The sequence below is a fragment of the Nyctereutes procyonoides genome, unplaced genomic scaffold (genome assembly GCF_905146905.1).
Source record: "Nyctereutes procyonoides isolate TBG_1078 unplaced genomic scaffold, NYPRO_anot_genome, whole genome shotgun sequence".
In the NCBI taxonomy this organism is placed as follows: Eukaryota; Metazoa; Chordata; class Mammalia; order Carnivora; family Canidae; genus Nyctereutes; species Nyctereutes procyonoides.
In genome coordinates, this window is record NW_026575035.1 from 21,012,396 (window position 1) to 21,039,554 (window position 27,159).

The following is a 27,159-nucleotide window of genomic DNA, read 5'->3' on the forward strand; positions in this document are numbered from 1 at the left end:
AAATAAATAAAATCTTTTAAAAAGAGAGAGAGAAGGAGGTAAGTCCAAGGGGTCAATTAGTTGTATGAGAAAAGGCTCGTCCTTTAGTGCCCCCAGCATGCTCATGGATGTGGCAGCTAGAATCAGTGATCAATTTGAGGTTAATCCTTGTACAACATGTGAGGTTTAGGTTGGGGTTAGTTTTTTTAATTAAAAAAGTTTTTTAGTTATGGATTTCTTTTTGGATATGCATGTATTATTTCTCCCACACAATTCATTTTTGTTTTTAGATTTTATTTGAAGGAGAGAGAGAGAGAGAGCTCAAGTGAGCAGGAGAGGGAGAAAGCAGGCTCTTTGCTGAGCAAGGAGCCTGACACGAGGCTCAATCCCAGAACCCTGGGATCATGAACCCAGCCTAAGGCAGACACTTAACTGAATCACTCAGCCTCTCTGACTCAATTTCTTGAGAAGACTATTCTTCCGTTGAACTGCTTTTGCACCATTGTAAAAAACAACAACAAGAACAGCACCAGTTGATTGTATTTGTGGGTGGCTACTTCTGGGTTCTCTGTTCTGCTGCATGGATCTGTCTCCACCAATACCATACAGTCCTGATTACTGCAAGTCTTGAAATCAGATAGTATAATTCTTCTCATTTCCTTTTTTTTTCAAAGTTCTTTTAACTATTCTAGTTCCTTTGCTTTTCTATATGTATTTTGGAGTAATCTTATCTATCTCAACAAAAGAAGGGATTTCTACCAAAAAAAAAAAAATCCTTGCTGATATTTTTATAGGAAATGCAATATAAATAATTTACTTAGATCTTTGATTTCTCTCACTAGCATTTTGTAGCTTTCAGCATACAAGTCCTATATATGTTTTGTTAACATACATGCAAACTTTTCATTTCTTTTGAGCAATTATAAATGGTATCACATAATTCATTTCAGTTTCCATGCGTTTATTGGTAGTATATAGAAATAAACTATATATAGTATACTAGTATACAGAAACATAGTGAATATTTGTATGTTGACCTGTGACTCTGCTGAATTAACTTATTATTTCCAATCTTGTTATAGATTCCTTGAGGTGTTTGTTCTACATAGACTATCATCTCATCTGTGAATAGCTACAGCTTTATTTCTTCCTTTCTGATCTATAGGACTTTTGTTACTTTTTTTCTTATCTTATGATGCTTGCTCAAACTTCCATTACAATGTTGAATAACAATGGTGAGAGCAAACATCCTTGCTTGTCTTGTTTCCTGTCACAGATGAAAAGCATTTAATCTTTCACCATTAAGTATGATGTTACCTCTAAATTTTTTTAAAAATAAATGTTCTTTATCAAGTTGAGGATGTTCCCCTCTATCCTTATTTTTCTGAGAGTTGTAATCAATTATTGTTGAATTTTGTCAAATGGTTTTTCTGCTTCAATTGATAAAGTTATGTGATCTTTCTTCCTTAGCCTGATAATAAGGTGAGTAACACTGAGTTTTCAAAATTGAACTAATCTTGCATCCATGTAATAAACTCCACTAGGTCAAGATGTATAATTCCTTTTATATACTGCTTAATTTTGTTTGCTAATAATTTATTAACAATTTTGGTAACTGTATCCATGAATGATACAGCTTCATAGCTTTTGGTTTTTGTTTCTGGTTTTATACTGTGTCCCTCTGTTGTTTTTATAATCAGAGAATGAGGGTAAATGTTTTTTCCTCTTCTGTTTTCTGCAAAAGATTATGTAAGATTGGTATAAACTCCTTAAATATTTGGAAGAACTCTCCAGTGAAACTATATGGTAATGAAGAATTTTTTTTCGAAAGTTTTTTATTTTATTTTATTTTATTTATTCATGAGAGACACAGAGGAAGAGAGAGAGGCAAAGACACAGGCAGAGGATCCCTGCAAGGACCTCGATGTGGGACTTGATCTTAGATCCCAGGATCATGCCCCTAGTTGAAGGTAGACGCTCACCTGCTGAGGCATCCAAGCATCCCAAGATTTTTAATTATAAATTCAATTTCCTTAATAGTTACAGGAATAATCTCTATCTCACGTAAGGTGAGTTATAGATGATACTTTTCAGGGAATTGGTGCCATTTTATCTAAGTTGCCAAATTTATGGGTGGAGGATTGCTTGTACTATATTTTCCTTATTTGCCTTCATTTTTGTGGGGTTTATAGTGATACATCCTGTTTCATTCCAATCCCACTGAGATTTATGTTTTGCTTCTTGTCTCTCTTTGGTCAGTTTTGTTGGAACTTTATCAATTTTATCAAACTTTTCCAAGAACCAACTTTTTTCTTTATTGTTTTTCTCTTCAATTTCTTAATTTTTTTCTCTTATGTTAATTATTTCCTTCCTTCAGTTTTGGATAAATTTCTTCTAGTTTCTTGGGGGTGAGAGCTTATATCATTGATTTGAGGCTTTCCCTCTTTTCTAATGTAATCATTTCATGTTACAAATTTTCCTTAAGAGGCACCTAGGTGGCTCAGTTTTAAGTGTCTGCCTTCAGCTTAAGTCATCAAGTCCTGCATCTGGCTCCCTGCTCAGCAAGGAGTCTGCTTCTTCATTTCCTTCTGCCTCTCTCCCCTAACTCCTGCTTTCTCACACTCTTGTTCACTCTCAACTAAATAAAATATTTTTAAACATTATTTTATAATTCTTTAGCTGCATCCCACAAGTTTTGAATGTTCTTTCATCTTATTTAGTTCAATGTGTGTGTGCATGTTTGTTTCTTTGTTTTCTCTTGGTACACTGTCTTTGACTCATGGATCTTTAGAGGTATACTTTGGTTTCCAAGTGTTTAGAGATGTCTCTGTTATGTTTCCATTATTAATTTCTAGTTTTTTAAAGGATTTTATTTATTTATTTAATTTCTAGTTTGATTTCAATGTAGTATGTTGACAGAGAACATACTCCATATGATTTTAATTCTTTTAAATTTGTCAAGGTTTGCCTTATATCCCAAGATATGGACAATTTTGGTGTCTGGTCCCTGCACTCTTGAAAAGCATGTGTGTTCCACTGTTGTTAGGTGGAGTATTGTATAAACATTTATTAGATCTTGTTTATTTGTGGTATCGCTAAGTTCTTCCATATTTTTGATGATTTTCTGTCTGGTTGTTTTATCAGTTATTGAGAGAGGGGTATTAAGATCTCCAACTGTAACTGCAGATTGTCTATTTCCCTTTTTAGTTCTTTAAGATTTTCTTTTTTTAAAGATTTTATTTATTCATGAGAGACAGAGAGAGAGAAAGAGAAGAACAGAGACACAAGCAAAGGGAGAGGCAGGCTCCATGCAGGAAGCCTGATGTGTGACTTGATCCTGGGATTCCAGGATCACACCCTAAGCCAAAGGCAGACACTCAACCAATGAGCCACCCAGGCATCCCTATACGATTTTCCTTCATATAATTTACAGCTCTTTTTTTCATTGTGCAAATTGCAATCACCGTATCTTTCTGGTGGATTGGTCACTTTATCATGTCATATCCCCTCTTGTTGCAGGTATTGCTCAGAAATCTATTTTATCTGATATTAATATGACCACTCCTGCTTTCTTTAAGTTTTTGCACAGTATATCTTTTTTCATTCTTTTAAATATTTTTTTAAAGATTTTATTTATTTATTCATGAAAGACACACACACACAGAGAAGAGAGAGAGAGGCAGAGACACAGGCAGAGGGAGAAGCAGACTCCATGCTGGGAACCCAACATGGGACTCGATCCCGGGTCTCCAGGATCACGCCCTGGACTGAAGGTAGTGCTAAACCACTGAGCCACCCAGGCTGCCCTTTTTTCATCCTTTTAATCCAAACATACATATGTCATTATATTTGAAGTGTGGTTCTTGTAGACAGCATGTAAGTGGGTTTTATTTTTATTCATTGTGCCAATCTTTTAATTGGTACATTCAGATCATTTACTGTTATGAATTATTGATATATTAAAGCTTAAGTCTTCCATTTTATTTTTTGTTTTGCTTGTTCTCTTTGATTTTTGTTTGCCAGTTTTCTTTTACCTACCTTCTTTGGGATTATTTGATTTTTTAGATTGGATTTTTAGAATTCCATTTAGATTTATCTACAGTGTTTTTAAGTGTAGCTCTTTGTATAGATTTTTTAGAGGTTACTCTAGGTATGTGTTAAATGCATATAACTTATTAAAGTCTAGTGTTATAGGTGTTTTACCCATTTGTGTAAAGAATAGAAAACTTACCTCCTTTTATGGCCCTTTACCCTCCCCCATCTACAAACATTGGGAACCATATTTGGGTTGTAGTTTTGCTTCAGCTATCAAACATAATTAAGAAAACTCACAAGGAGCAGAGGCTACTTGTATTTATTCATATTTTTATATCTTTGTCTTCTCTTCCTTCCTAATATTTCAAGAGTCCTTTTTTTTATAATTTCCTTTTTGTTTGGAGAACTTTGTTTAGCCATTCTGTGTCATCTCTGTGTTGGCATTTGTTGATTGTCTTGTCTCATTCAGTTTGACATCATCCTGGTTTTTGATGTACCAAGTGATTTTTTTTAATTGAAATACCGTCATTTTGGATATTATGGTATAAGGTTATGGTTCTCATTTAGATTTTGTGTTCTATCAGGACTCCTATGACATCACTCTACCTCATTAAAGCCCAGTACAGGTAAAATTCCAGGTTCCCCCCTGGGCCTCCATTATGGTGGTGGGAGAAGATCGAAGTTCATGCTGCACTGAGAAGTTCAGGCTCCCCACATGGCATCCTACTAATTTCCCCTTGCTGAAAGGAGGAGGACAGCCCCACTGACACTGTATGGGGGGTTCAGGGGTAAACGATGGTCTTCTTGGCCTCATTACCACGATGGGGGTGGAAGATTAGGCTCCCTGGAGAGGAGCACTTACTGAGACCACAGTGGGAGGGCTTTTTGTCATCTGGCTCCTTCTCTGACATCATGCTCATGGAGGAGGGGGTATGTGCCTTTCACATGGTGGAGGTTTACACTCCACCCTCAGTCTTTGTTGGGAGTTAGGGGAGTTGGCTTGGTGGTCTTGTTATCTTCTCAAAACTTTCTGTCTTGCTCCCATACTCCTTCCATCCTCTTTGGCTAGAAAGAGAGGAATTTTCTTGGGGCTTTTTCTGTTTGCCTGTTGGCAATATCAGGTTCCATTTTCTTTCTCAATCAGGGATATAAAATGCACAAAGCAAACACAGGGACTCACCCCCATGCGGTTCCTCAATCCTGAGGACCCTACCTGATCCGCTGTCTGCTCACCACATTTTAGAATCTTGAGCATGCTTATTTGATATCTAATGTCCAGGGGAGTTAATAGTTTTTAGAGGGAAAACAGGGAAAAACACAACTACCCCATTTTATTGAAAGGAGAAGTTGCACTTTTTTTCTTTCTTCACATTCTGTTCCTTTGGCCATTCAATACTGCTTAGTAAAAACTTGTATCTTGTATTTAGATTCATCTATTATGCCTCCTAAATACCTAACTTAAGACATACAGACTTCTACTTCTTATATCTTTCAACTACTCATTTCTCCATATTCACTAGATTAAGATAACTAACTAGTTAGCTAAATACATAAATAAATGAATGTATTGCAACATGAAATGAAATTCATTTTTAAAAATATAAATTACAAAGAGATTTGTGATTTTCCCATGACTTTTCCATTGATACCAAGATATATAACCTCTAGTTATATATAACTAGATATAACCCTCTAGTAAATGTAAAGAAAAGTAACAAGAATAGTAGAGAATTTTTTTTTAACAAGCAGATACTTATTTGCTGAGATATCATCAATCTAATCCTGTCTAAACATAGAAATAAGGACTGAGGGGATCCCTGGGTGGCGCAGCGGTTTAGCGCCTGCCTTTGGCCCAGGGCGCGATCCTGGAGACCCGGGATCGAATCCCACGTCAGGCTCCCGGTGCATGGAGCCTGCTTCTCCCTCTGCCTGTGTCTCTGCCTCTCTCTCTCTATGTGTGTGTGTGACTATCATAAATAAATTAAAAAAAAGAAAAAAAAAAAAAGAAATAAGGACTGAGACTCAAAATTCTAAAAATTCACAGCAATTTATGATTTAAGTTTCCTAAGCAGACAATATTACATAACTTTTAATTGCTTGATTAACGATGGAAGCATGTTAAGCTGTCACCACTTTAAAATTTAAAAGCCAAGCTCCAGTCAAATAAGCTGACATTCAGGCACTTCCCAAACTGCCTCTTCCACAATAATTTCACATAGTCATTTTTCTTTTTCTTTATTTCATTGTGACAGCTTCAACTTTTATACTTTCCAAGAGGACCACAGGCAGAAAGTTCCAACAGGAAAAATGATCACATTGTGTTTTACCTTTATTATCAAGATCTGAAGTGTTTTATCAAAAGGAGTTGGTCAATGAAGCCGGGCAAGTCCTGGAAGGAGCTATGAAGAGGTATAGAAATATGTGTCTGGCACACTTTGCACTCTTTTCTTATATCATGAAAATAGGGTAGTTTATGGAAGCCTGGATGACTCAGTTGGTTAAGTGTCTGCCTTTGGCTCAGGTTGTGATCACAGGGTCCTGGGATCAAGTCCGGCATCAGGCTCCTGCTCAGCAGGGAGTCTGCTCCTCCCTCTTCTTCTGACCCTCACCCCACTCAAGGTCTCTCTCTCACACCCTCTCTCTCTCAAATAAATAAATAAAATCTTAAAAAAAAGAGAGAGGGTAGTTCATATTGCCATTGTTGTATTTTTATTTTATTTCATAATTTTTAAAAGATTTTATTTATTTATTCATAAGAGACACAGAGAGAGGCAAAGATATAGTCAGAGAGAGAAGCAGGCTCCATGCAGGGAGCCCGAGGCAGGACTCTATCCCCAGAACCCAGGATCATGCCCTGAGCCACTGAGCTACCCAGGCATCCCTATTTCATAATTTTTAAAAAGATTTCCACTGAGCAGGGAACCCCACACAGGGTTTGATCCCAGGACCCAGGGATTAGGACCTGAACAGATGCTTAATGACTGAAACCTCTAAGCATTCTAATTTTATTTCTATCCCACCATTATAATTCTCTCGGGTTGTCTGAGGTACAGATAATACCACAGTTTTTCAGTGTGTCATGGTACTTATATTCACAGGTGAGTCTTGAGAAGGAAGCCTCAGAATATTGGAAGGTTTTCTTTTCTTTATTTTTTTAAAGATTTTATTTATTCATGAAAGACAGAGAGAGAGAGGGAGACATAGACAGAGGGAGAAGTAGGCTTCCTACAGGGAACCCAATGCGGGACTCCATATTACATAACTTTAAAATGTAAATAAAAGGCTGGTGAGCTCCAAAGAGCTCCAAAGAGTGGGGCTGGTGTTCAGATCTGGATATTGTCATCTAAGAATCCCTCCGGGTATTTCCCCACCCCCACTCCCACCCAGGTACTTTTAACAATGAAATTTGACAGCCTACATCCGCTAAGTCTATCTATAGGCCTAGAGCAACAGATTCTTAATTCTTAAGTCACTTCCAAGCAGCAAAAGGAAATTTGATAGAATATGATAGGTGATGAGGCCCCTGGGTGACTCAGTGGTTGAGCGTCTGTCTTTGGCTCAGAGTGTGATCCTGGGGTCCTGGGATCGAGTCCTGTATTGGGTTCCCTGTGGAAAATCTGCTTCTCCCTCTGCCTATGTCTCTGCCTCTCTGTCTGTGTCTTTCATGAATGAATAAATAAAATGTTTTTTAAAATTTTTTAAAAATACAATAGGTGATAAAGGTATATTTTGGTGTGTAGAATTTCTACTGCTCTGACACTAAGTTTTCAGGCTTAGAGCCCAAATTAAATTTCAATAAGACTTCCCTGAGCATTTTTCTCCAGAAAGTTAGCTGTGTCAGGATGGGAGGGTACAGTATTCTTGGGTGTTTGGGGAGGTATACGTGAAGGAAAAGCTGAACTAAATATTTGAATGAAAGCTAAGGGTTCAGGATGACTAATAAGCAAGAGCAGGTAGAGAGAACCCACTGGAGTGTCAGCAGATATACAGGATAAAGAAGGGGCCTCTTCTGGCCCTTAAGTTCACTACCAGCCTGGGGTCCAGGCACCAATCATCAGCCAGGCTTGCAGGGTCAGAATTAGCAGCAAGGGGCCTAGAACCTGGAGAAACAGAATAGGCAGAAAAGACCAGAAGGAAACAAGAAGCCAAAAACCCATAGGGATGGGTCAGAAAATATACAGGACACTAACAAAAAAGGAGACCTTGAAAACAAACCATGTCTAGTTCTGAGGTTTACACAGGCTTCTTGTAAAGACAATAATCAAATCTGGACAACAATGAGCCTGGGGCTGGTAGGTAAAGATAAATGTAGTCCCTTGGCTGGGATCCAGAGACAAGTTCTGGGCACAACACTTACTTATTTATTTTTTTCATTCAAGTAAAAAATAGAACTTATAATATGCCAGACAATTTTCTAGGTACTGAGGATACAGCAGGGAATGAAAACAATTCTCTGCCTTATATTTTATTGAGAAAGATAATAAACAAGTTACAAATACTGCAGAGCATAATTTCAAGTAGTGGTAAGTGCTAAAAAAAATTACAAATAAAATAATAAACTAAGAACCAGGGGACAGAGATAATAGAAAGGAGGCCACTTTAAATATATTTATTGTATTTGAGGAACAGCTTCTCTAGGAAGAAGAAACTTGAGGAAGGACCTCATTAAAGCCAGGGAAATTGCTATGTGATGATCCCATGGAAGAGTGCTCCAGAGAGAACAGAAAGTGCAAAGATCCTGTGGCGGTACTGAGTATGACGTGCTTGAAAAATTGCGAGGTCAGCGTGCTGAAAGCCAAGGAAGCAAGGCAAGGCTGGCAGGTGATGAGTTTGGAGAAATATTGGGAAGATTTTGAGGGCCTGACAGGCCCTAGGTTAGGAGTTTGGATTTTATTATTGAGATATTTCTCTCATTGACTCTCTCCTAAAATTAAACCCCAACACTTCTTGGTTACCACAAATTTTCACTCTGTGCCTTATAAGTAACTTCATTGTTGTCACAGGCAGCATAGCCACTCCATGCAGTAAAAATTGGCATCACTCGCTCTGTGGGGCTCTTGGCCACAAGTCCATTTCACTGTCTCCACAACCTACAAGGGTCTCTAAATGGCAGTGCTCGAGCCCAGCATGAGTGGCTAATGCCATGTTCACGTGCAGTCACAAACCCCAAGTCCAGTCTAGATAATACAGTGGGCCAGAGGAAGACATGCCTCAGATATCCACAAACATGCGATTCCCATAGCCTATTTTATATTTTCAAGTGCACTCCACTGAATTTAAAAAGAAAAACAAAAACAAAAAAAACAAAACGAAACAAAACAAAAACCAACCAGGGGGAATTGTTTTGAAGTCCCAGAATCTTTCTGTTTAAAGTCATGGGGGAAATGGATGTATATGCTTTCCTGGATATAAAACATAACCAGAAAAGTAAAGCAAAAATAAAATAATTTCCATGCCAGGATAGGAAATTCAGAGTTTTCCAATAAGGAAAGTTGGGCCATAATTATTTAACAAACATTGTTAGATCTGGATAAGCAGCTGTGCTCCCGTTTTCATTTTGGAACATATAACCATGGAGACATCCTGGATCTGACACTATTTAGCCACTCATCTTTATAGATTTAAGTGTCATCTAGCTCTGCTACCTGCCATAAAAATATTTCAAATTCAGGTATCTTGCTTTTGCTTTCTTATCAAAATAATGGCCATTTACCAAGTGGCACTAAAGTGATAGGGCATTGTTCTTGAGAAAATACACAGTAGCTAGAATACAGGTAGGTGTGAGGAACAGGTTTGTGGATGCAGGTAAACTAAGTCACCTCCTGGTTCCATTACTGTCTAGTTGTGTGGGCTTCACTGTGTTACTTCACTTTTAATTCCTTACTCTACATCTGGAAAAAAAGGATAAAAAATACCCACCTCATAATGTGGTGAGGACTGAGATAACACAGGGACCCCAACATAGAGTGAGGACTTCATCAGTGGCAGTTTTGTAATAATTATAGATTATTACAGAAAGTTACAATAAGAGTATGGCAAGGTCACCTGGTTTCTTTCAGTGGCTTCATCTTACATAATTTTATAGGGAATTAACATCAGTATAATGTATGTGTATAGATCTATGGATTTTATCACATGTATGGATTCATCTAATCACCACCATGATCAAGCTACAGAAGTATCCTATCACTCCAAAAGGCTCCCACTTGCTACTCAGAAAGTCACACACCCTGTCACTCCAGCCCTCACCATCTTTATCCTCCATCAACCACTACTGATCTGTTTTCCATCTCTGTAATTTTGTCATTACAGAAATGTTTTTATAAATAGAATAACATAGTATGTGACCTTCTGAAATGGACTGTTTTTTCACTCTTGATAATGCCTTTGAGATCTAGCCAAGTCATGGCATGTATCAGAAAGCGTGGGTTTTATTAAAAACATCATGCAATGCTCACATGGTAAGCTAAGTATATTTATCACCTATCATCATACAATGTTATCACAGTATTATTGACTGTATTTCCTATGTTGTACTCCTCATCTCCATGACTTAATTATTTGCAACTGGAAGTTTGTACCTCTGAATCCCCTTTACATTATTTCACCCATTCTCTCACTGCTCCCCTCTGGCAACCACTTGTTTGCTTCTGTATTTGAGTCTGTTTCTGTTCCATTTGTTTGCTCATATGTTCTTTTTTTTTTTTCCTTAGATTTCACATAGTATTTGTCTTTTTCTGGCTTATTTCACTTAGTATAATATCCTCTAGGTCCATCCGTGTTTTTGCAAATGGCAAGATCTCACTCTCGTTTATGGCCAAGTAATAGCCATATATACATTTCACATCTTCTTTATCCAGTCATCTATCGATGGACACTTGGGTTGCTTCCATATCTTAGCTATTATAAATAATGCTTCAATGAACATAAGCAGTGCATATATCTTTTTGAAATTAGTGTTTTTATTTTCTTTGGATAAATACATAGTAGTGGAATTATTGGATTTTATGATATTTCTATTTTTAATTTTTTAATTTTTTGAGGAATCTCTATACTATTTTTCACAGTAATTGCACCAATTTACATTCCCACCAACAGTTCATGAAGGTTTCCTTTTCTCCACATCCTCACCAGCACCTGTTATTTCTTGTCTTTTTAATTCTAGCCATTGTGGCAAGTGTGAGGTGAGCTCTCATTGTGGTTTTGATTTGCATTTCCTTGATGATGAGTGATGTCAAACAACTTCTCATGTCTGTTGGCCATCTGGAAGTCTTTGGAAAAATGTCTATTCAGATCCTCTGTTCTTTTTTAAGTTAGATTATTTGGAGGTATTTTTTTTGGGGGGGTGTTACATTGTATAAGCTGTTCTTTATATATTTGGGATATTAACCCCTTATTGGATATATCATTTGCAAATATCCTCCCCCATTCAGTAGGTTGCCTCTTAATTTTCTTGATGGTTTTCTTCTCTGTCCCAGAACTTTTTATTTTGGTGTAGTCCCAACAGTTTATTTGTGCTTTTATTTTTCTTGCCTGAAGAGACATATCCATAAATATGCTGGTAAGGCCAATTTCTAAGAGATAACTATGTTTCCTTTTAGGAGTTCTGTGATTTCAGATCTCACATTTAGGTATTTAATTCAATAGTTTGTTCTTTTTATACCTGTGTAGCACTCCACAATATGAAAATACCATTTTTTTTAGCCATTCATGTTTTGAGGACCATTTCAGTTGTTTCTAATTTGGAGCTATTACAAATAAAGCTACTTATGACAACCCTATACAGGTGTTCGTCTGAATATAAATGTTTTTTTCTGAGATAAATTCCTAGGAGCATGATTGCTGGGTTTCGTGAATTTTTCTAACAGTTTCCTTACTGACATAATTATAAGCCACAAATGTGTAATTATTTCAGTACAAAAGATGCTCAATAAACTCCTTGAAAGATGAAGAGAAGTTGAATAAACTCTTTGGATAATATTGCAAAATTATACTGGTCAAGATAATTAGATTATCTATTAGATAATTATCTATTAGATAATTAATGATAGGTGCCCTAACAAACAACCCTACAATCAATAGCTCAAAACAGTAAAAGTTTGTTTCTTACCCAATCAATATCCAGTGTGGGTCAGGTAGCAATTCTGGATGGCTTCCTCTCTATCTTGTGACTCTTTGTATTTTGATGTGCCAGTATCTCTGCCATCCTTGCTTTCAGCTGGATGGCTGGAAGAGGGAAGGAGAGGATATGAAAGATAGCTCTGGATGCCTTAGGAGTCAGGCATGCATATGGCATACATCACATTTGTCTATATTCCATTGGCCAAAACCAGTCACATAGTCTCTACTTAATTGCAAGGGAGGTTAGGCAATTTGGTCTTCCAAGAAGAGGCAATGGAGCATTTATCTGGCTAGGCTTTGTGACAATGTGAACAGCAGGTGTGACCAGATAGAAAAATAGGACATTTTATTTTTGGTATCAAAACCTTGCAGGTTGCACTAAGTCTGGCTTGAGGAAAACTCAGTAGCAATACCTGAATCACTTCCTATGAAGACAACTAACAGAATTAAAGAAAAGGTAATGGTACTTGTAACAGTACCAACAAGGGTTTATTGGCAGTTATAATCATTAAAGCAGTTGAAGCATGCTGCATGTATTAAATTCTACTGACTGGAAGCAAGCAATCTTTGGGAGGTACATGAATGGAGATGAGATACAGAAAGAAGAGGTGGAAATGTGTCAAGACCAACCACACTTGTTGGCTCTGAAGAGCCATTCTCATTCTACATGCTATAGCCAGACTGAAGCAGGTGAAGCCAGGATCAGCAAACCACAGCCCACAGGTCACACCCAGCCTGTTTCTGTTTGGCCTGGGTGCTAAGGATCAGTTTCTGCCTGTTTCTGTATGGCCTGGGTGCTAAGGATCAGTTTCACATTTAAAGACTTGAAAAAAAAATCAAAGGAAAGAATGATATTTGGTGACACTGGAAAACATATGAAATTCAATTTCATTGTCCATAAATAAAGTTTTTTTCAGAACACAACCATACTCCTTTGTTTATGTATTGTCTAATAACTGCTTTCATACTACAATGACAGGGTTAAATGGTTGCAACAAAGGCTGTATGCCCGAAGGCAAAGCCAGAGTTATTTACTATCTGGCTTCAGTTTGCCAACTCCAAGTATAAACCATCTGGGCCTAATAGTTTTCAATGGTTTTGAAAATATTGTTGAGTTCATGGAAGGCTATGCCCCTTTTAAAGCCAACTTTATTTAATGGCTTTTTTCACATTGGAAAAGTAGCATTGCTATTTTTTAAAGATCCACTCTTAATAGACCTTTTTCAGCTACTTGTCACAAGAGCAATCATGTGAGACTTAGCAATCACATTCCTGAGCCTGAAAGGATAATGGTATTGTCCCCCAAATCCATCAGCGTTGACCCTGGAGTCCCTGGTCTGGAAAAAGAACTGCAACACGTCCAGCTTTTGAAGAGTCCTAAAATATTACATAACTATCGCATAATTCTGTTATATGACTAGAAACCTTTAAGTACTATGAAAAAGATTCTCCCCAGGCATAAAGTACACAAGTTTTTAACTGTATTTAGAAATCTTCAGTTTTTCCAAGCTTACTTGTTCCCCACTGAGCAGCCAAGTTCAAAAGAGCGTCAGCAGAAAACAAAATTTTCTTAAAAAAAAATGTTCCCATAGTGTCCATGTTGTGAAATACTTCATCTTTTAAAATAACCTGCAAAAATTCAGCATTAACATCACAATTTACAGAAATGAACGAGTAGCACTTGAGTATTTTGATATTCAGGGAAAAGCATGTGAATCTTTTCCTCTTGAACTATCACATACCATGCCTTTTTAACAACTTGCAAGGTTTTTGTTCTCCACATCTGATTTTGCTTTTTAAATGTGTAGTTGGGGGCAGCCCCAGTGGTGCAGTGGTTTAGCACTGCCTGCAGCCCAGGGTGTGATCCTGGAGACCCGGGGTCAAGTCCCACGTCGGGCTTCCTGCAGGGAGCCTGCTTCTCCCTCTGTCTGTGTCTCTGCCTCTAAATAAATAAATAAATAAATAAATAAATAAATAAATAAATCTTTTTTTAAAAAAAATGTGTAGTTGGTATGAGCACTGGCTTGGAACTCAAAAGGCCCAGGACCCAAATTCCCCTCTGGTACTTTAGTTGTGTGACTTTGAGTCAACCACATAATGGGGCTCATTAAATGGGACACAGCCTGGAGAGTACTTAGCACAGTGCCTGGCATTTAGAAAATGATCAATAATATTGTTTATGATTAAGGATTATTCTTGTGTCATTGGGGAATGAATGGAGCATTAAGAGTCTTCTGTTTTGTTGCTGTAGCAAAAACCGTGGTGGCATGGTTATAACTTGTAGAAATAGTGTCAGAGACAAATAATAGTTATTGTCAACAAAACCATCTGTCAATGGATTACACAAACTCAAAGAGTAAGAGCCTCTTCTGTTTATCAAAGCAGTGGCTAAAACATATCAATTATATGGACAGAAATATCATAGGTATTAAATTAAGTCAACGAAAACAATCATTTTACATTAAGCTCTCTTAAACTCCTAGGAAATCTTAGAATTTATCCAGTAAACCACCTGGCTCATTAAGTCATTCTGCCCCTTCCCATCGTAAGGAAATCACCGTCCTTTGAGGTAACCCATTTCAGCTTGAGACTATCCCTCTGACTGAATTGAAAGGGATTTCTCTGGTGCTTACATTCTTTGGACCAAGTTCCACACTCCGGAGCCAAATCTGGTACTTTTCACTTTTGACCGATCTTCAAATATTTGATGGGATCGTCTATACTGCTCCTGCATTAACTTCTCTAGTCCCTTCCATGTTCACCAATGCTACCGGATTGGTGTGGCCATATCCTGGCCACATATCCTATTGTGCTTCAAGCACAGCACAGCCCCTTTCTTTACAAAATAGCTCATCCACCCTGTACTCTGCCCTCTGGCAAATCTACAGCCACATAAATTCCCCAGACTGTATAGCTAGATCAAAGTAGTCTCAATATGTTCTCCAGCCCATTCCTGTGCATGAGAGCACATTTCAAAGCAAAATGATTTGATCTCTTCCCTGGGTTCTGTTCTGCAGGTCAGAATCACGTCCCCATGATACTGAAAGCAGTGTGAGAAACGAACTCCAAGGTGCAGTGCCTGGAGAATTTACGCCTGGATGTCCCATTGACTTAGTTCTCCCTACAGTGAATCGAGTCCAAACAATACAGAACCCTGCAACTAAATGAATGTGCTTTTTAACATTCATTTCAATATTATGTTGAGCACGGCAAAGAGTCTGAAGTTTTATCCTACTTGCATGCTAGCAAGTGAGCTGTGAGCCTGCCCCAGTGTCATGGGTACTTCCAGATGACACGAGATGCCTGCGTGAGAGACAAAGGAGCTTATTACCCCAGACACAGCAAGCAGCCTGAGCTTCATGTTCCTGTGGTTTCCACTTGTCTCTCATGTTCCACAAGGACAGGTCTGAGGACTCAGCAGGTGTGCATCACAGCTGAGAAATCTGGAGGTTAAAATCCCCCAGTCTTGGGGATCCCTGGGTGGTGCAGCGGTTTGGCGCCTGGCTTTGGCCCAGGGCGCGATCCTGGAGACCCGGGATCGGGTCCCACGTCGGGCTCCCGGTGCATGGAGCCTGCTTCTCCCTCTGCCTGTGTCTCTGCGTCTCTCTCTCTCTCTCTCTGTGACTATCATAAGTAAATAAAAATTAAAAAAATAATAATAAAATCCCCCAGTCTTTCATAATGGGCTGCAAGTGAGCTTACCCAGCTTTTACCCTGGAGGGAGACATAATCTTTATTACACTGGGCAGCAAACAAACCTGCCCTTCACTCCGGGGGATGGGGGGGTGTCGCTATCTATCTTTTCCAAGGCCATTCATTATACAGATATCCTTGAAAAGGGAATCTAGAACAAAAGCTGGCAGTGCCTCTCCTCATAAGACTTGCAAAGCATAAGAGACCCACGGAGAACAGTCTCCCAGTACATCGTAGGATTTTATTTGGGGAATACTTAATTTCTACAGAACATTAAACCATTCAGTAAATATCTATTGAATGAACACTGTATGCTCAGCACTTGCCTATGTACTGTGGAGGGTGAAAAGTCATAAGGAGTCCTAATCCATAGGACTGGTTGCCACCAGAGATGTAGGTGACTTGGCTCAAGGTGAGTGTACAGCCTGAGAAGAACACAGATCCCAATAAGAATCAGAAACACACTTCAGGCACAAGTAGAATAGAAGATGGGATCAAAAGAGGAGAAATCAAGCAAGCCCTCAGTGGTCAAGGGAGGTCCATGGAGCAGGGCTTTGAGTGAGTGCAGACACTGGGCTGCCTGAGTATAGTTAGCCTGGTCTGTGAGTCCTGGGCAATGGGAGAAGCCTGTGTGGCCAGAACAAGTGTCTTGCTATCATTCTTTATAATTCTGGGTGCTGGTAAATGGAGAGGTCTTTGTTTCCTCAGTGCTTAGAGGATGGAGGTGTGTAGGCGTGAAGGTAGGAGCCAGGAGTTTGTAAGGTAAGGTATGTGTAACAGAGTGTGCCTTATAAGACAGGGCCTTGGAGGAGCTCTATCAATGTGGGGGTTGGAGAGGGCTCGGCATATATAGAGTTAATTTCCCTTATAAAATATACATTTGTCTGTAATGCTGCACACTATAAGGGTAGTATAGGGTGAGAACAGTGGCGACATATGGGAAAACCAACATCTGGTCATGCTATGAGGAGCTTGTGTGGGAGCCTTGGATCACATCCTGGATGATCGTTGTCCTGGTCACCAGCCAGGCATCCTCATGACTGTCAACGTGTTGTGAAGTGGATTTAGACTGGAGGAGCTGTGGAAATCCTTACATTGTTACCTCAAAGGCTCAGGGGGCTTGCATAACAGACCTTCTGTCCAGTTTTGGGGGGAGTTGCATTGTACCAGAGCACATGTTGCAGACAGCCTCAGTGGAGCTTCTAAAATTCAGAAATTGAGATTAGTGTTTAGTCAAGCCCTAAGACATGTTGAAACTCCTAAGAACTGAGAGTCTTTTTTGAGGGGTAGGGCAGACCCTGGCAGCCATGCTTCAGCTGGTGAAGGGTCTCCACACTGAAGGTCTTGAAAATGCGCTGCGACCAGGAAGCACTTCAAAGTCCCCATTGAGGCCACATTATGCTCCAGAAACTGGAGACAGACAGGAGTCAGTGCTGTGCCCTAGAAAGGAAGAACTTCAAATTAGTTTGAAGAATATGACAGTAAAATATAAACATATTAAATATGCAGTTTTTGAGAGGCAATAGAAATTAATAGAAAATTTTAGATCTGATGTGAGGGTGACCACACATCTCAGAGCAAGACATCTCTCTCTTTGGCAGAAGGCTGAGAGGTAAAAAGTTATCCATGAAGGAGTTGCAATCACCCTAGCGGGGCATCCAGACCTGCCATTGATATCACATGCTGTGCCTTCTGTCAGGAAGATCCTCCCCAGCCTACTGCTCTTCCTTTTCCTCTTCTTCTTTTTTTTTTTTTTAATATTTTATTTATTCATCAGAAACACAGAGAGAAAGGCAAAGACATAGGCAGAGGGAGAAGCAGGCTCTCTGTGAGGAGCCTGATGCAGAACTTTTTTCCATGACTCCAGGACCATGACCTGAGCCAAAGGCAGATGCTTAACCACTGAGCCACCTGGGTGCCCCTTCTTTTCCCTCTTCTTGCAAAACACCTACTCATGTTTCCATGTTCAGTTCAGAAGCTCCACCCCCACCCCCACCCCACTGCCTAGGGTAGGATTGGCCACTCTCTCCTCTGAGTGCTCAGGTACACTGTGTGTAGATATATTCCATTGAGATTGGTTCACCTTTTCATTTGCATGAAGAATTTCTTCTCCAGCCCTGAAAGGACAAGGACCTTGTTTTGCTGTCAGATTCCTCAGCCCCTGCCCCAATGTTTGCTATAAAATCAGTACTTGACAAATGTCGGATGGCTGACCTGCTGTTAAGAGGCTCACGTTGACTCCCATTCCCACCCAGATTCCCAGAAGAAGAAAGTACAAGGCAGGTGCTGAGTCGTATGCTGTAAGAACTAGTGTGGATTTCCAGGACCTACTGGGAAAAGGAAAATGAGGAAGGAAACAATTCTCGGTCTCTAACCAGAAGAGGCAGGGAGGACACATTGCAGAGCACCAAGCCAACTCCCACCCAAAGGGTCCCGAGTCACTGATGACAGGACCTCTTAGAGCAGGGATGGCTGGAAGAAGCAACTGTTTCCAGTCAGAGGGGAAAGTGACGGAGAAGAAGGAGGCACAATCAGCCCACAGCTTCCTTGGGGGGAAGGCTGCCAAGGGCCTCTCTGTCATTTGACTTTCCCCATCACAGATAAGCCCTTGAGGTCAAGGTAAGTAAGTTGGAAGGCCTAATTGCCAACTGGTATCTCTCTTACCCTGCCTGAAATTCCACCCATCACAAAGTCGGAGAATTTACAAACATCAAATGCAAATGCCTTGATATTCTGAGGTGAATGGAATGGACACAGGTTCTCTGTCCAGAACTACCCTGTGGCAGGAGTGCCAGCAAAGACACCACTAGGAACTTTTGGTGCCTGGAATGCCAGCCATGGGGTGTGGGCCTCCCTGGACTCCCTCAGATCCAGTTTTCTGCTCCATGTTAGAGCTACCCCTCCAGATGCTAGAAAGATGGTTTGGTACAAACCCCATTCCAATGGGAATTCTGTGAACTCCAGATGTATCTCTCAGATTATTGTGGGGTTGCTGAGGCCCATGGCCAGTGGAAGACCACCACACCCACCTCCTACTAGCCTGCTATGTCTCCAGTCCCCGGCCCTCCTGGGGTGGTAAGCACATCCTGTCAGGACCTTTCCCATGTTCCAACCTTCTACACCGCAGCTCTCCCTTCTCACTGAGGTCCTCACCCAGGGGTTGCTCTTGGCTGGGTGTGCCCCTGGCCCCACCCCACTGTGGCCAGAGCAGCAGTTATCACTGCTGTGGCTTTATGATCCAGCTTTTTGGTGACTTCTAATGGACTGGGTACAAATAACTGAGGCCAATAGCAGATGGAAGCCAACAGATAAATTCTCCCCTTTCCTGTCCCCATCCCCCATAATGGGTTGTTTGGAAAGGCAGTAGTCTTGGCATCTCTGGCAATATCCATGAGACTGGGTAACCCACTTGGGAACACACCAGATTGAGATATATTTGTTCCCTCCCCTTCTGGGCCTCACCCTATGTTTGCCCTCATCACAGCTTCCCCAGATTTCACTCCCAGGATAGTGTGAGCTGTGATGCTGCAGGCTCAGTCTAATGCTGGGAGCCTGGGAGGAGGAGGCTCTATTACCCACAGAAAGTACAGGGGGAGAAAGGGGAGGACAGATTTTTTTTTTTTTTTTTGGAAGACAGATTCTAATACTCCAAAAATATAATGGCTTAGGACCATTATCATTTTGGACCCTTATCATTCTCCAGAGGCCCCATGAAATGGGTTACCAGAGAACCTGTGCAAATCTTGGGGACATTTTGTCATGAGCCCCTGCATGCGGGAATGGGGATTCCTATGCTCGCTTGCTCTGTAACTTCATGCTAGAGAGACTGAAGGGTGAGGTAGGAGAGGGCCCTGAGTCCCCTACTCCAGGGACCCATGGACATGAGACACATGGCTCCTTGGGAAGCTGAGCACAGAGCTTGGCCCCTCTGCCAGACCCTCTTTGAGAATTCCTTCTATTTTTTTGTCCACATCCCCTGCCAGAGTTAGATGAGAGGCCAATATGGAGAACAAAGCAGGCTTCGTGTGGCCCGTGCACAAAGTCACCACTGGTGAGGAGCCAGGCCAACTTGAAGCCTCACCCAGACATACTATGCAAAGACCTCGGGCACATTATCCAACAGTTCAATCTTTAGTTTACTTGTCCATCAAATGGGAATGCTGAAGACCAAGGAAATTGTGAAAGACTTCAAAATGGGCCTGTGGGAATCTCAAGTGTCTTTTCAATGGCATGTTGGGCATTCCGTGGAAGTTCAAGAGTTATCAGATTCCATAGGAGTGTATGCTTTGGATGGTCTCTGCTGAGGCTGTTTTACAATTTGGTAGAGATAGAAGTGAGTCTATAGAAAATTAATAAGGTGCCTATAGACACATGTATTAGTCTTACTTAGGGCAACACAAATCAGTTCTGTCTGGTTGAGAATGTAAGTCTCTATACACCAAATCTGAATTTGAACTAGTTTTTATTTACCTTTTAGCAGTTCCCCTTAATTAATGATTTATATTAATGATTTACATAAAATATTCACTGTGTGTTGATTTCACAAAAAAGTCATGATTTTACCTTTTCGAAAATTATCCTCGAAAACATGGACTATGAGTAGTCATATACTCTAGCATGAGGTTACAGTCACATCAAGTGACTTCAATGAGGCTGTGTATATGAAGTGTGTGACATCGAGGATGTAAAGTACAGGACACCAAAGTCTAACGTGGAATAAAGGCACACAGGGGAAAGGAGAGGAGGGAATTACAGCTGAGTTGTGCCAAAGGCTATACTGCATAGCCTTTTCTAATACTGACAGCAACCCTGCATGGTAGTCATTATTAACCTGGTATCATGAAGGGGAGCTCCGACCTCTGGGTCTTGGGGAACTTGACCCAAACCAAGATGGTGGGAGGTAAAGCAGAGGAGACCCAGGTCTGTCTAACTCCAAAAGCCCGTGTTTTTAACACCAAACCACCTAACACAGAAACAGTGCCACACTGTTGTGGTGGGGAGGAAACATCTGTAAATGAGGATGGGTGCCTACAAGTGTGAGAAGGTGCTCAGAGTCCTGGCCACCCAGCAAGGAGCCAGGAGGAAGGTGGGGTGAGTAGTGAAGGAAGATGGCAATGGGATAATACTGAGTGAGGACTTCCAGCCTTGGGCAGACACCTGCTTTATTCCCTCAGCCTCCTTCCAGCTCCCCTGCCCTCTGAAAACTGAATGAAAGGAAATTGAAATTCCCATTAACTTCATACTTTTACCCAAGCAAGGACATTGACATTTTCAAAGACCAAAAAATGACTCTTCCAGGTCATGGGCAATGTCAGTAAGGAGACAGAACAGAGGCTCCTGACCCCTAGGATCATTCACTTTCCCTCAACTATATTCCCTCTGAAGGTTTTAGAATGGCAAACTCACTGAGTATAATTTATAGTATCATTTATCAAACCGGCAGCCAAGTGCGTTAATTTTTAAAGACTATAAATCCTGTTTACTTTTCAAAACAAGGATGCAAGCCTGGTAGACAGAGAACAGTCAAGACTGATGCAATATTAATAAACCTTAATTGCTTTATTATTTACATTGACAAAACAAGTGAAGGCCATTAAAAAAGAAAGACAAGCCTATATGAGTTCTATTGTGTTGTTATGTGCCACTCTGCTTAAAAAGAGTGCCTGTGGGCTTTCAATATTTAACTACACACATCAGTGCTATCTCAACCAAACCAACATCTACCTCAGACTCAGTGGCCTCGTGAGTGATTTCTCAGGGTTCTCCAATATGCCTTTAACTGGTAGCATGTTATTGCTAATCTGGGGCGCTCATTCAATTTATCATTGCGATATTTAAAATTACTATTTCTCTCTTCCCTTCACCTTCCATCTCACACACCCCCGACCAGTGATTTTGATATATAAAAGATAAAAAAAAAGAAAGAAAGGAAAGGAAAAAAGAGATATATGGGGTTTTTCCTGGAGGAGAAACAATGTTCTTAGTATGTAAATGGGAACTAAATGTCAAGCCTTAAAAATGGAAGTGTGTCTTCTAAAATTGTGAAACCAGGACATTTCCAACAGACCATTTTTCTTCTCTTGACCTTTTAGTTCCATGATCTACTAGAGGTCATTTCATTTGTAGCCCTCTGAGGAAAAGTAGCTACATTTTTACTCAAATGCACACTCAGGGTGAAGGAGGGGAATAGGCGACTAATCTACCCTCTTCATCAAAGACTGCTCCAAATAGCTTTTGAATGACTGTGAAGACAAGTTAATAGTCGATCATGCTTCCCTATGATGAAGTGCTATAATAACTACTTATTTTTTTTTTTAGAATTCTAGTCTTCACATTTTCCTAAAGGAAATAGAGCATACAAAATAAAAAAATGGGGAATAATAATGAATTCTTTTTTTAAAATTTTTATTTATTTATGATAGTCACAGAGAGAGAGAAGGCAGAGACACAGGCAGAGGGAGAAGCAGGCTCCATGCACCGGGAGCCTGACGTGGGACTCGATCCCAGGTCTCCAGGATCGGGCCCTGGGCCAAAGGCAGGCGCCAAACCGCTGCGCCACCCAGGGTTCCCATAATAATGAATTCTTAATAATCATATAGATATCTCTTTTAATTTGACTTTAAAAATGATACATTTGTTTTTATATAAGAAAAAAATTCATCCTACTTGGTTTTAGTAATTAGAGTTCATGGAAAAATTTCATTGTCACTTAGTCACTTGGCATTTTGTCCTGACCAGCTAAAGTAATCACTTCATTAAAAAATATCCTGTGAACAAAAAAAATTTAGGGGCAGCAGAGTCATTTTTCTAGTGTTTATTCTTTTCTTTTTCCTAATGTTTATTCTTAACTGAATCTTACTTAGTCTTACTAAGTGATTAGTCTTACTGAGTAAACAATTTCCAATAACTAAATGAGAGACGCAATATTTATTTTATCAATATTTAAATATATTATTTACTAATATTTATTTCACCAGATTATTTGATTCTAAAAAGGTACTCATTAAAAGATATATATGGTGTGTGTTGCCCATAGGTGTATGTGTGTGTGTGTATGCCTGTGTTCATAAGTGTGTGTGAGTGTATATGTGTATGAATGCATGCATGAGTGTGTGTCCATGTATAACTTGCGGTAGTAGCCTGATTAGTGGCTGTGCCTCTACATACAGAGGGGTTCTTCAAGTTCTCCTGTAAGCCTTCTGCTCCCTTTAATATCTACATACAGTGAAATCATTTATCACTTGGCCAAAACCAAGCATAAGAATCATTTTCCCTATAGTGGGCAAATGATAAAATTATCATCATCATCATCATCATCATATCAACTATTGAGACAACTATGGCAGATCATGCTTTATGTTTGAAAATTAATTTCTGGACACTGTACCAATAGCAAAAGTATTATCTACTCACCCAAGAGTCAACATATTCCAATAGAGAACAACGATAAGTAAGTACAGTAGTATATGCTAGGAATGAATACTTGAAAAGTGCTGCTAAAATTCTGCATTTTAATTAATTGTGAGTCCTCTGACAATCAGGACTGGGTCAGTCTCAATTCTGGGTCATGAGTGGTCTACCTAAGACTGAAGTAACAAAAAACATTTTGTTGGTAGTAGAAGATTTCTGGTTATTTTTTTAAGAAAATGTTAATGTTGGGCAGCTCTGGTGGCCCAGTGGTTTAGCGCTGCCTTCAGCCCAGGGCGTGATCCTGGAGACCTGAGATTGAGTCCAATGTCGGGCTCCCTGCATGGAGCCTGCTTCTCCCTCTGCCTGTGTCTCTGCCTCTCTCTCTCTCTCTCTCTCTCTCTCTCTCTGTGTGTGTGTGTGTCTGTCATGAATAAATAAAATCTTTAAAAAAAAAGAAAATGTTAATGTCTTTGAATATGATAGCAATTTCAAATTCTGACAGCATATTCCAGAATGCTATGATTTTAAAGATATCACTTTATGGCAAAGGTTACCCTGGTCATCATTACATACCTCTTTCTGTGAAGGTCTGGGTGTGGGTTGTGTTCAGTAGTGCTTAAGCATTGCTTTTGGACTTTACTGAGTGTATAACTTGCTTAGACTATCTTCATGTCCTGGCAATGGGAAAAGAATACCTCAAATCTCCTTTTCCTGCCAGTCACAACTCTACTAATTAACCATTTCACTAACTGTGTCACGAGAACTTGTTAACTTCCCCTGAGTTTAGCAGGTGTTCACTGATGACAAAAACAAAACAAAACAAAAAGCACCCACCAAAACCAAAACCAAACCAAACCAAACCAAAACAAACAAACCCCAAACAAACACAACCTGGAAGTGAATTTCAAATAAAATTGACTTAGCTGCTGCATACCAGGTATACGTCATAGACCTTTTCCCCTATGCTTATCTTTGTTCAAGTATCTCAGTTTTGTTTTGACTGTTGTAACTTAACAGGAACCAGGCAGAGAATTATAACAAAGACTACAACAAAGCAGAAATTTGAATATTTTGGTCTTTATCCAAGAGAAAGAAAAAACTGAACAGATCCTTTTTTGCCTCCACAAAAAAGCTAGTGATTTCACTGCTGTGAGATGTGAGTAACCATAACTAGCACCATATTAGTAGCCTAGCTACTATAGACTGTGAGATGGAGACATGAGGTATGCCAGTGGGCAACACAGGTCAGGAAGTTCTAAGAATAAAGAGCTATTCTGGACCAAAATGTCCTGTCAAAAAAATTAGTTTATGCTTCTATTCTAAGTCAATTATCTCTGTCTTGCTTTTACCTAAGTTCAAGTTAAAATGTCAGACCAAAAAAATGTTTGTGATTAACAAATATTAGGATATATCAAGAAGGTATTTTTGAACTATATTCTTTCAAGAATTAAGATAAAACAGCTATAACATAGTCTGAAATGCAGTAAATTAGGATGCAACAAAGAAAAATGGTAAGGAATATGTGTTTTGCATCACATGAAACCTGGGTTTGTTGTGCCCTGGCTTTGCTATATACACCGGCTTTATGACCTTAGATAGTTAACCCAAGGCTCGGATTCCTCAGATGTAAAAGAGGAAGGAGAGGAATTGTTTTTTCATAGATTTGTTGTACAGTATGATGTCTAGTAAAGAGTAGCACTCAGTAAGAGTTAATTGTGATTATTATATTTATTCAATATTTAGCTAATATTTATTCATCTTAAAAATATTTACTGAGCATCTTGCTGCATGGCAGGTATACTCTTCCAGGGCTAAAGGCACAGCAATGGGGGTGCCTGAGTAGCTTAATTGGTTAACCATCTGCCTTTGGCTCAGGTCATGATCTCAGCATCCTGAGATAAGTCCTGCATCAGGCTCTCTGCTCAGTGGGGAGCCTGCTTCTCCCTCTCCCTCTGCCCCTCTCCTCTGCTGGTGCTCTCTCTCTCTCCCTCTTTCTCTCTTACACACACACACACACACACACACACACACAGTCTATCAAATAAATAAATAAATAAAATCTTAAAAAAGAAATAAAGGCACAAGGATGTATGAATCAAGAATTGCTACAAGTTACCGAGTTTTGACCATGTGCCGGGCGCTGTGCCAAGTGCACACGCTATGCAATGACACATTTCAAACTCACAACTCAGTAATAGCATTATTGCTTTGCAGATGAAGAAACTGAGAAAAAGTTAAATAGCAGAAGGACATGGATCTGAGATTTGAAACCTAGGTGACCCAGCCCAAGACCTTAACCATTATACAGGTTCTAGTGCATGAGTCACAAAATAAATAAATGAACAAGTTAATGAATTCAGAGGTTGAGTATGGCCAGAAAGAAAAGAGCCCCCGCATAAGGCACTGGAGAATGAGACGAGCCTGGGGGAAGAGAGGCCACGGAAGGCCTCTAGGACAAGATGAGGTCAGAGCAGAGGTCTTGGTAACATGAAAACCAGAACCAGGCTAAGGTCCGCATGCAGGAACAACTTTCCAGGAGGAGAGAACAGCATGAATAGATAAAGGCCCTGCAGCAAGCTTGGATTCATCTGAACATTAATTTTCTATATGAATTTTCTCAGGGACCCCATGCCTACCCTATTACTGATTCTTTCTCTGTTACCCTTCCATGTTGCTTTATCTTCTTCTCAGTCCCCTTCTATGTTTCTCTCAGTGCCTTCTCTTGCCAATTTCCTACTTTTCCAGAGAGTATGAGCAGGAGGGGAGAGGATGGGGAAAGCAAATGGGAGAGAAAGTCAAGAAAATGGGAGGGGAAGACAAGATATGACGTGCTACTGCAGATGCTGCGTGCTGTCATATAATAGGCTTGAATCTGTGAAGTTGGAATTCATCAGGAGCTCTACCCCCTCCTTTCCTGCCTAATAACAAACTCAAAGCTAAGTTTCATGTTCAGTTGTAGTAGCTTCCATGAGCCCAGGCATTTGGGTATGAATAGTCCTTTAAACCTCCTAACTTCATTACTCAAGTCTTATATTGCATCTGTACTTCTTTTACATGCTACACTTCCATTTGGGGTGTAGATATAGAATGCAAATACATTTAAATAAGCAAATAAAGGGTGGCCTGGGTGGCTCAGCAGTTTAGCGCCACCTTCAGCCTAGGGCCTGATCCTGGAGTCCCGGAATGGAGTCCCACGTCGGGCTCCCTGCATGGAGCCTGCTTCTCCCTCTCTCTGCCTCTCTCTCTCTCTCTGTCTCTCATGAATAAATAAATAAAATCTTTAAAAACAAACAAACAAACAAAGGCACTGTGGTTATTGTTTGCAAAGTGTCCACCATGATTTCGCTCTGTGGATAGGTCTATGGATAGGGCCTCCCACACTGATTCTAAGGATTTTTCCCTTTCTTTTAATCCTGAGAACAAGCCCAAGTTAGCCTCCTGGTGGAGGGAGAGATTCCAGCTTTCCAGATTTTCCCACCATTTCAAGTTAAGTCCCAGATCTGGAAATGAGGCCATGACGGATTCTCCAGCTGCAGCCAAGCTGGTCCAGACAAAAAGCCCTCTGGCCAAGATAGAGAACAATGGGAAATAATAAGTGTTTTGTTTATGTTGCTAAGTTTTGGCATGGCTTGTGATAATAAAAGCTAATTGATAAAAACAATAGTGTTTTCTCCAGGTAAAATACTTGAAAGTAAATATACTGCCATATTCTGAATTATATTATTAACAAACTGCTTAACTTTTCACTAATGTAACCAGTTCACAATTTTTGGTAATGAACTTTCCTGATGATATTGAAGGGATGCTTATTAAATGTGAAGAGGGCAGGAAATTAAGAATGAATGATATAATTAAGATGAAATAGATGTTTGAAAAGCCAAAATAATAAATAAGATATATTCAACAAATTGAAATTCATTA

The 27,159-nt window shown here is 39.8% G+C and overlaps 1 pseudogene; it reads right to left on the minus strand.

Annotated features, from left to right (window-relative positions):
• The window catches only part of LOC129505248 (U6 snRNA-associated Sm-like protein LSm3), a 50,104-nt pseudogene extending 40,945 nt beyond the window's left edge, over positions 1-9,159 (minus strand).
• Positions 9,160-27,159: the final 18,000 nt, after the last annotated feature.